This window comes from Nicotiana sylvestris, chromosome 12 (genome assembly GCF_000393655.2).
Source record: "Nicotiana sylvestris chromosome 12, ASM39365v2, whole genome shotgun sequence".
In the NCBI taxonomy this organism is placed as follows: Eukaryota; Viridiplantae; Streptophyta; class Magnoliopsida; order Solanales; family Solanaceae; genus Nicotiana; species Nicotiana sylvestris.
Window position 1 is genome coordinate 6,008,513 of NC_091068.1, and position 10,705 is coordinate 6,019,217.

Here is a 10,705-nt window from a genome sequence, read left to right on the forward strand (position 1 = left end):
AAGCCTACTGTTTAGCTTAGGAAAGCATGCCCGTAAGTCTACTGTTGTGATTATTATGACCTTGTTGTACTATTCATGCCTTCGTGATGGTTTCTATTATTGGTAAAGCTTGTGGAAGTAAATTGTGAAATCCGAATATTGAGGAGCGTTGGCTCAAGTTGTATAAATAAATGTGAAAGTAAAAGTGGTAATTGACCCTTTTTGAGCATTGGCTCAAGTTGTGAAGTGAATTGTGAAGTAAAAGTGAGAAAGAGAAGAGAATTATTATGTTGCCTCCCTTGCCGGGATATTGTTGCTTTTGTTGTTATCTCCCTTGCTGGGATGTTGCTATTCTTGATGTTGTTCCCTTGCCGGGGTTCTTGTTGTCATTTCATTTATTCCCTTGCCCTATTGTTTGTGATTGTTGTTTGGGTGAGGAAGAGTGTTAAAGCACGAATGGTGATGCCGTGCATTATTTTGGTGAGAGAGTGTTAAAGCACGAAGGGTGATGCCGTGTATGATTTGTGAGGAAAGAGTGTAAAGCACGAAGGGTGATGCCGTGCCTATTATATTGATTATATGATGAGGACGAGAGTAAAAGCACGAAGGGTGATACCGTGCATTTATTGATTTTTGATCCTTTATTGATATCTGAGATATGTTGTTTCTTTCAATTACTTGTTGTCTTTCTATTCTTAAATTGATAGTTTTCCGCAATATGTTTTCCCCTCCCATACTTGACTGTATATTATTGTTCCTCTTTTCCGTTGTATATTGATAAATTGCACAGGTTTATTGTTGAGTCCTGTCCTAGCCTCGTCACTACTTTGCCGTGGTTAGGCTAGGCACTTACTCAACACATGGAGTCGGTTGTGCTAATACTACACTCTGCACTATGTGCAGATCCCGGAGCAGCTTTTGGATCGTAGTTTGGAGGCTACCTTCAGTCTATGCGGAGATCCAAGGTAGACCTGCAGGTGTCCGCAGGCCCTGGCGTATCCCTCTATCCCTATTTCCTATTTCATTTTCCTTTTATTCAGAAGGAGTGGACTGTTATTTCTTCAGGCTTTGTATGTAGCAATTTTAGACAGTCTGTGACACTAGGTTTTGGGGCGGTTAAGGCTTAAGTATTTGTAATAGATACAGTTTTCATATATTTTATTATTGTATATTTTATTGTTGTCTTCCACTTAAATTTGAATTTCCGTTGTTATCACGTTATCGTCTTATATTTGTTAAAAAGAAATAATTGGTTAATGTAATAATTAGATTAAAGGTTTGGCTTGCCTAGCTCACATTAGTAGGCGCCATCACGACTCCCGAGGGTGGAAAATCTGGGTCGTGACAAGTTGGTATCAGAGCTCTAGGTTACATGGGTCTCACAGTTCACAAACAAGCTTAGTAGAGTCTGAGGGATCGGTACGGAGACGTCTGTATTTATCCCTAGAGACTACAAAGTTAGGAAAAACTTCACATTTATTCCTTCTTGTCGTTCGGTTTGGTTTCTCAATACTAACTGAATTTCTACTCTGTTCTTTCGCAGATGGCGAGAACACGTGCTTCCTCATCCACCGATCAGCAGCTCGAGCCTCCTATAGCAGCTCCTGCGAGGGGTAGAGGAAGAGTCCGAGGCCGTGCTAGAGGCCGAGGTTGGGCAGAGCTCAGCCTAGAGCAGCAGCACCAGCGGCGGAGCCTCAGGTTGACTTTGATGATGAGGTTCTAGCCCAGGCAGTTCCGGTGGGACCAACTCATGTCCCATAGGGGTTCATTGCTACCCTAGCTCTTCAGGATGCTCTGGTTCGACTAGTAGGCCTGATGGAGAGTGTCGCCCAGGTAGGTTTGCTTCCTGTAGCACCAGCCGTCTCTCATGCTGGGGTAGGAGCCCAGACTCCTACTACCTACACTCCGGAGCTGATGGATCCCCAGTTTCAGCTTCCAGCAACTCATCCAGTTGGAGTAGCTCATCCTGGTATTGTAGCACAGACTAGAGATGAGCCAGCTATGTCTGCTAATGCCTTGTGGAGATTGGACAAGTTTACCAAGCTCTTCACTACCACTTTCAACGGTGCATCTTCTGAGGATCCCTAGGATTATCGAGATAGCTGTCATGAGGTTCTCAGGAACATGGGTATAGTTGAGACCAACGGGGTCGATTTTGCTACTTTTCGCTTATCTGGATCCGCCAAGACTTGGTAGAGAGATTATTGACTAACTAGACCAGCCGGGTCACCAGCTTTGACTTGGAAGCAGTTTTAGAGGCAGTTTGAGCATCTCCAGCAGTGATCTATAACTGTTACCCAGTATGAGACCAGATTCATCGACTTGGCCCGTCATGCTCTTATCATACTCCCCACCGAGAGAAGAGGGTGAAGAGGTTTATTGAGGGACTTATTCAGCCTATTCAGCTTCAGATGGCTAAGGAGACGGTGAGAAAGATTTCTTTTCAGGATGCGGCCAATGTGGCCAAGAGAGTTGAGATGGTTCTATCGCGGGGGATTGGTTAGGGGTCTGACAAGAGGTCTCGTCATTCAGGCCGATTCACTAGTACCTCGTCTGGAGGTAGAGATTCGTATAGTAGAGGTGCTAAAGGTGGAGGTAGAGGTATTAGAGGTGGAGCTCAGACCGTTAGAGGTCGGGGCCAGCCAACGGCAGGTCATCCCAGAGATGTGGTTCAGGGTAGTGGGGCCCAGCCCCGATGTTATGCACTCCCAGCCAGGCCCGAGGCTGAGTCTTCCGATGCAGTTATCACAGGTACTGTTCTAGTTTGTGGCAGAGATGCTTCAGTTTTATTTGATCTAGGATCTACATACTCCTATGTGTCATCTTATTTTGCATCGTATCTGGTTATGCCTAGTGATTCTTTGAGTGCTCCTATTTATGTATCTACACCGGTAGGTGATTCTATTATGGTAGATCGAGTCCATCGTTCGTGTATAGTTGTGATTGGAGGTCTTGAGACTTGTGTAGATTTGCTTCTTTTGGACATGGTTGATTTCGATGTCATATTAGGGATGGATTGGTTATTACCTTATCATGCTATCTTGGACTGTCATGCCAAGATTATGACCTTAGCCTTGCCGGGTTTGCCTCGTTTAGAGTGGAAAGAGACTCCTGGTCATTCAACCCATAATGTTATCTCTTATGTGAAGGCTCAGCGTATAGTCGAGATGGGGTGTTTGGCCTATTTGGCACATGTTCATAATTCTAGTGCTGAGGTTCCTTCTATTGATTATGTGCCTGTTGTTCGTAAGTTTCCTGAGGTTTTCCCTTCAGACCTGCCGGGTATGCCACCCGACAAGGATATTGACTTCTGTATTGACTTGGCTCCGGGCACTCAGCCCATTTCTATTCCTCCATATCGCATGGCCCCACCAGAGTTGAAGGAATTGAAGGAACAGTTACAAGACTTGCTTGAAAAAGGGTTCATTAGACCTAGTGTTTCTCCTTGGGGTGCGTCGGTGTTGTTTGTTAAGAAGAAGGACGGATCGATGAGAATGTGTATTGATTACTGACAGTTGAACAAGGTTACAATCAAGAATAAAAATCCAATGCCGAGAATTGATGATTGATTTGATCAACTTCAGGGTGCCAAGGTATTTTCGAAGATTGACTTGAGATCTGGCTACCATCAGTTGAAGATTAGGGCATACGATGTCCCTAAAACAGCTTTCCGCACTCGGTACAGGCATTATAAGTTCTTGGTGATGTCATTCGGGTTGACAAATGCCCTAGCAACTTTCTTGGATTTGATGAATCAGGTGTTTAGGCCCTACTTGTATTAGTTTGTGATAGTCTTCACTGACGATATTTTGATATATTCCCGCAGTCGGGGGGAGCACGAGCAACATCTTCGAGTGGTTCTTCAGACTTTGAGAGATAGCCAATTGTGTGCTATGTTTTCGAAGTGTGAGTTCTAGTTGAGTTCAGTTGCATTCTTGGGTCACATTGTTTCATCAGAGGATATTCAGGTTGATCCGAAGAAGATTGAGGCAGTTAAGAACTGGCCTAGACCAGCATTGGCTACAGAAATCCGGAGTTTCTTGGGGTTGGCAGGCTATTACCGTCGGTTTGTGGAGGGGTTTTCATCTATTGCAGCCCCGATGACCAGGTTGACCCAGAAGGGTGCCCAGTTCAGGTGGTCGAACGAGTGTGAGGCGAGCTTTCAGAAGCTCAAGATAGCTTTGACTACGTCACCAGTGTTGGTTTTGCCCATGGGTTTAGGGCCATATACAGTTTATTATGACGCATCTCGTATTGGACTTGGTGCGGTGTTGATGCAAGATGGTAAGGTCATTGTTTATGCTTCGCGGTAGTTAAAGATTCATAAGAAGAACTATCCGATTCATGATTTGGAGTTAGCAGCCATTGTTCACACGTTGAATATTTAGAGGCATTATCTGTATGGCGTGGCATATGAAGTGTTCACGGATCACAAGAGTTGCAATACTTGTTCAAGCAGAAGGAGCTAAATTTGAGGCAGAGAAGGTGGTTGGAGCTATTGAAAGACTATAATATCACCATCTTATATCATCCAGGGAAGGCCAATGTAGTGGCTGATGCTTTGAGTAGAAAGTCAGCCAGTATGGACATTCTTGCTTATATTCTGGTCGGTGAGAGATTCCTTGCTTTGGATGTTCAGGCTTTGGCCAATCAGTTCATGAGGTTGGATGTTTCTGAGCCCAGCCGTGTGTTAGCTTACACAGTCGCTCGTTCTTCTTTATTGGAGCGTATCCGAGATTGGCAGTATGATGATCCTCATTTGTGTGTCCTTAGAGACACGGTACAGCACGGAGGTGCCAAGCAGGTTACCTTAGGAAATGATGGAGTTTTGAGATTGCAGGGTCGAGTTTGTGTGCCTAATGTCGATGGACTCCGAGAGTTGATTTTAGAGGAGGCCCACAGTTCCTGGTACTCTATTCATCCGAGCGCCGCTAAGATGTATCAGGATTTGCGGCAGCATTACTGGTAGTGGAGAATGAAGAAGGACATTGTTGTGTATGTGGCTCGGTGTTTGAACTGTCAGCAGGTAAAGTACGAGCATCAAAGGCCCGGTGAGTTGCTCCAGAAGATTGAGATTCCTGAGTGGAAGTGGGAGCGTATCACCATGGACTTCGTTGTTGGACTCCCACGAACTCAGAAGAAGTTCGATGTAGTGTGGGTTATTGTTGATAGGCTGACCAAGTCAGCACATTTCATTCCTGTGGTAGTCTCCTATTCTTCCGAGAAGTTAGCTGATATCTATATCCGGGAGATTGTTCGTCTTTATGGTGTGCCCGTGTCTATCATTTCGGATCGAATTATGTAGCTTACCTTGCAATTTTGGAGGGCAGTTCAGCGTGAGTTGGGCACATGGGTCGAGTTGAGCACAACATTTCATCCTCAGACGGACGGACAGTCCGAGCGCACTATTCAGATTTTGGAGGATATGCCCCGGGCTTGTGTTATTGACTTTGGAGGCTCGTAGGATCAGTTCTTGCCTTTAGCGGAGTTTGCCTACAACGACAGCTACTAATCGAGTATCCAGATGGCTCCTTATTAGGCTTTGTATGGTAGGTGGTGTCGGTCGCCGGTTGGATGGTTTGAGCCGGGAGAGGCTCGGTTGTTGGGTACGGATCTAGTGCAGGATGCCTTGGACAAGGTGAGGATCATTCAGGATAGGCTTCGTACAGCTCAGTCCAGGCAAAATAGTTATGCCGACTGTAAGGTTCGTGATTTGGCATTCATGGTCGGTGAGCGGGTATTGCTTCGGGTATCGCCTATGAAGGGCATGATGAGATTTGGAAAGAAAGGCAAGCTTAGCCCTAGGTTCATTGGTCCTTTTGAGATTCTTGATCGAGTAGGAGAGGTGGCTTACAGACTTGTATTGCCGCCGAGTTTATCAGCCGACATCCAGTTTTTTATGTGTCTATGCTTCAGAAGTATCACGACGATCTATCCCACGTGTTAGATTTTAGCACTGTCCAGTTGGACAAGGACTTGTCTTATGAGGAGGAGCCGGTAGCTATTCTAGACCAGCAGGTTCGTCAGTTGAGATCAAAGAGTTTTTCTTCTGTTCGTGTTTAGTGGAGAGGTCAGCCTACTGAGGCATCAACCTGGGAGTCTGATATGCGGAGCCGTTATCCCATCTTTTCCCCGACTCAGGTACTTCCTTCTAATGTCTGTTCGAGGACGAACGGTTGTTTTAGAGGTGGAGAATGTGATGACCCAAAAGGTCATCACTTGTTTTAGAAATAAATTATGTGTTTCGAGGCCTTAAAAACCTCTTCAGCCTTACCTCAATTTGCTTGCGCAGTTCGGGCGCGTATCTGGAAAGCTAATATGTGAAAATCTGCGTAAAATGATAAATTTTGACTTTAAAATGAATTTAAGTTAACTCCGGTCAATATTTTGGGTAAACGGACCTGGACCTGTAATTTGACGGTCCCGGAGGGTCCGTGGAAAAATATGAGACTTGGGAATATGCCCGGAATCGAATTCCGAGGTCCCAAGCCCGAGAAATGAATTTTTAAAGAAATTTTTTTTTCTAGAAATTTCTATGAGTTTTGAAAATGAAATGCATTTAGAACTTGATGGTATCCGGACTGTATTCTGGTTCCGAAGCTCGGTACAGGTCTTACATATAATTTAAGATAATTCCGTGAAGTTTGGGAAGAAACGGATTTCATTTGACGTGATTCGGAACTTAAATGCAAAATTTGATGTTTGAAGAAGTTTTGAGATATTTCATTGATTTTGAGGTTTAATTCGATGTTCATGATGTTATTTTGGCGATTTGATTACGCGAATAAGTTCATATGATGTTTTTAAGTTAGTACATATGTTTGGGTTGGAGCCCTGAGGGCTCAGGTGAGTTCGGGTAGGTCCTGGAGTGTTTAGGCTTAGGGAAAACACTGTTGGTGCACCACTTCTGGTGTAACTGCACATGCGGTTCCTGGGCCGCAGATGCGGACTAACAGTTGCAGGAATTGTATCGCAGGTGCGGTCAGCCTTCACAGATGCGGGCTATTTTCCGCATATGCAGTTTTTTCCCTCGCAGATGCGGCCCCAGCGGGCCAAGTCCTTTCTGCATAAGCGGCTATTTTACCGCACGTGCGGTTCCGCAGGTGCGACCAAAGCACCGTAGATGCGGAAGTCAGGCAGTGGGGTCTTTTTTAAAAAAACAAAACTTCAGCATTTTCTTTCTCAAAATTTCATAAAAAATAGAAGGCCTAGGGCGATTTTCTCCAGTGATTTTGGAACTAATCATATATTCGGGCTCGTGGGTGAACAGGTGATCGGGTTTCTATTCGAACCTTGTGTTTTGACCAAGCGGGCCCGGGGTCAATTTTTGACTTTTAGGGAAGAATATTAGGAAAGCTATAATTAAGCATTTGAAATTGAATTGTTTAGCATTTATTGATGTTATTAAGTCGATTATGTCTAGATACAATTCATTTGGAGCCAAATTCAAGAGGAAAAGTGGTGTTTGAGGCTTGAGTTGACCGTGGAAGTTCGAGGTAAGTGTTTGGTCTAACCTTAGCTTGAGGGATTAGGAGTCGAGTCCTATTTGCTATGTGGCATTTGTTGAGTATGAGGTATAGGCATGGTGACGAGTATCTATACGTTGGTGTCAAGTATGCCCGTGAGTCTATTGTTGTGATTATTATGACCTTGTTGTACTATTCATGCCTTTGTGATGGTTTCTATTGTTTGTAAAGCTTGTGGAAGTAAACTGTGAAATTCGAATATTGAGGAGCGTTGGCTCAAGTTGTATAAATAAATGTGAAAGTAAAAGTGGTAATTGACCCTTTTTGAGCATTGTCATGAGTTGTGAAGTGAATTGTGAAGTAAAAGTGAGAAAGAGAATAGAATTATTATGTTGCCTTCCTTGCCGGGATATTGTTGCTTTTGTTGTTATCTCCTTTGCCGGGATGTTGATGTTCTTGATGTTGTTCCCTTGCCGGGGTTCTTGTTGTCATTTAATTTATTCCCTTGCCCTATTGTTTGTGATTGTTGTTTGGGTGAGGAAGAATGTTAAAGCACGAAGGCTGATGCTGTGCATTGTTTTGGTGAGAGAGTGTTAAAGCACGAAGGGTGATGCCATGTATGATTTGTGAGGAAAGAGTGTAAAGCGTGAAGGGTGATGTCGTACCGCATGATGTACCATCCCGTGCCGATTATATTGATTATATCGTGAGGACGAGAGTAAAAGCATGAAGGGTGATGCCGTGCACATTTTCATTACTTGATTGCTTTGGTGAGGACGAGAGTAAAAGACGAAGGATGATGCCGTACACTTATTGATTTCTGATCCTTTATTGATATCTGACATATGTTGTTTCTTTCAATTACTTGTTGTCTTTCTATTCTTAAATTGATAGTTTCCGGCAACATGTTTTCCCCTCCCATACTTGACTGTATATTATTGTTCCTCTTTTCTGTTGTATATTGTTGAATTGCACAGGTTTATTGTTGAGTCTTATCCTAGCCTCATCACTACTTCGCGGAGGTTAGGCTAGACACTTACTCAACATATGGGGTCGGTTGTGATGATACTACACTCTGCACTATGTGCAGATTCCGAAGCAGCTTTTGGACCGTAGTTTGGAGGCTACCTTCAGTCCACGCGGAGATCCAAGGTAGACCTGCAGGCATCCGCAGGCCCTGGCGTCTCCCTCTATCCCTATTTCCTGTTTCATTTTCCTTTTATTCAAAAACAGTGCACTATTATTCCTTTAGACTTTGTATGTAGCAATCTTAGACAGTCTGTGACACTATGACACCAAGTTTTAGGGTGGTTAAGGCTTAAGTATTTGTAATAGATACAGTTTTCATATATTTTATTGTTGTCTTCCGCTTAAATTTGAATTTTCGTTGTTATCACGTTATCGTCTTATATTTGTTAAAAAGAAATAATTGGTTAATGTAATAATTAGATTAAAGGTTTGGCTTGCCTAGCTCATATTAGTAGGCGCCATCACGACTGTTGAGGGTGGAAAATCAGGGTCGTGACACTATTGGTGGACGCGGATGATGAAAGATATAGTTAGATTTGTAGCTCGGTACCTCAATTGTCAGCAGGTAAAGTATAAGCACCAGAGACCGGGTGGCTTGCTTCAGCAAATAATGATTCCGGAGTGGAAGTGGGAGCATATCACCATGGACTTCGTAGGAATTTGAGGAAGTTCGATGCCATTTGGGTAATTATGGATCGACTGACCAAGTCCGTGCATTTTATTCCTGTGTGTACTACCTATTCTTCGGAGTGGTTGGCGGAGATTTATATCCGGGAGATTGTTCGTCTGTATGGTATTCCAGTTTCTATCATTTCAGATAGAGGTACATAGTTCACATCACGGTTCTGGAGGGCCGTACAACATGAGTTAGGTAATTGGGTGGAGTTGAGCACAACTTTTCACCCCTAGATAGAGGGACATTCCGAGCGCACTATTCAGATTCTTGAGGATATGTTCCGTGCGTGTGGGATGGAGTTTGGAGGTTCTTGGGATCAATTCTTGCCACTGGCGGAGTTTGCCTACAACAATAATTATCAGTCTACCATTCAGATGGCATCGTATGAGGCTTTGTATGGTATGCGGTGTAGATCCCCGGTGGGTTGGTTTGAGCCAGGTGATGCTAGATTATTAGGCAAGGACTTGGTTCAAGACGCCTTGGAGAAAGTTAAGGTGATTCAGGATAGACTTCGCACAGCTCACTCCAGAAAGAAGCGTTATAGGGATCGGAAGGTTCGTGATGTTTCCTATATGGTTGGAGAGTGGGTCTTGCTTCGGGTTTCGCCTATGAAGGCGTTATGATATTCGGGAAGAAGAGGAAATTGAGTCTGAGGTTTATTGGTCCTTTTGAGGTATCGAGACATGTTGGGAGGTTGCCTAGGAGCTTGCCTTACCTCCCAACTTGGTAGGCATTCATCCGGTATTTCATGTTTTGATGCTCCAGAAGTATCACGGTGATCCTTCACACGTGTTGGATTTCATTTCAGTCTAGTTGGACAAGGATCTATCTTATGTTGAGGAGCCAGTGGCGATATTGGGCAGGCAGGTTCGAAAGCTGAGGTCAAAGAGCATTGCATCAATGAAGGTTTAGTGGCAGGGTCAGCCGATCGAGGAGGCGACTTGGGAGACCGAGTAGGATATGCGCATGCGTTACCCTCATCTTTTCACCACTTCAGGTATGTCTCTATGCTCGTTCGAGGACAAATAAATGCTTTAAGAGGGGGAGGATGTATCGACCTGGCCGGTCGTTTTAAGAATTAACGCCCCGATCTCCTAATAACTGCTTTCCCCGTGTTTGTTTATGCTATTGTGAGTTGCCGGGAGGATTCGCTTTGAGTTTCGGTGTGTTTTGGGATACTTAGTCCCCAAATGAGAGTTTAAGCCTTAGAATTTGAACTGTAGTCGGAGAAGTATAAGGACGACCTCAGAATGGAATTCCGGTGGTTTCGTTAGCTCTGTTGGTCGATTTCGGGCTTAGGGGTGTGTTCGGATTGTGTTTTGGTGGTCCGTAGCTTATTTAGGCTTGAAATGCCGAAAGTTGAATTTTTGAAGTTTTCGGATCGATAGTGAGATTTTGATATCGGGGTCGGGATCCGATTCCGAAAGTTGGAATAGCCCCGTAGTGTTGAATGTGACTTGTGTGCAAATGTTGGGGTCAATCGGGCATGGTTTGGTTGGTTTCAGCATCGGTTGTAGAATTGTAGAGATTTTAAGTTCATTAGGCTTGGATTGGA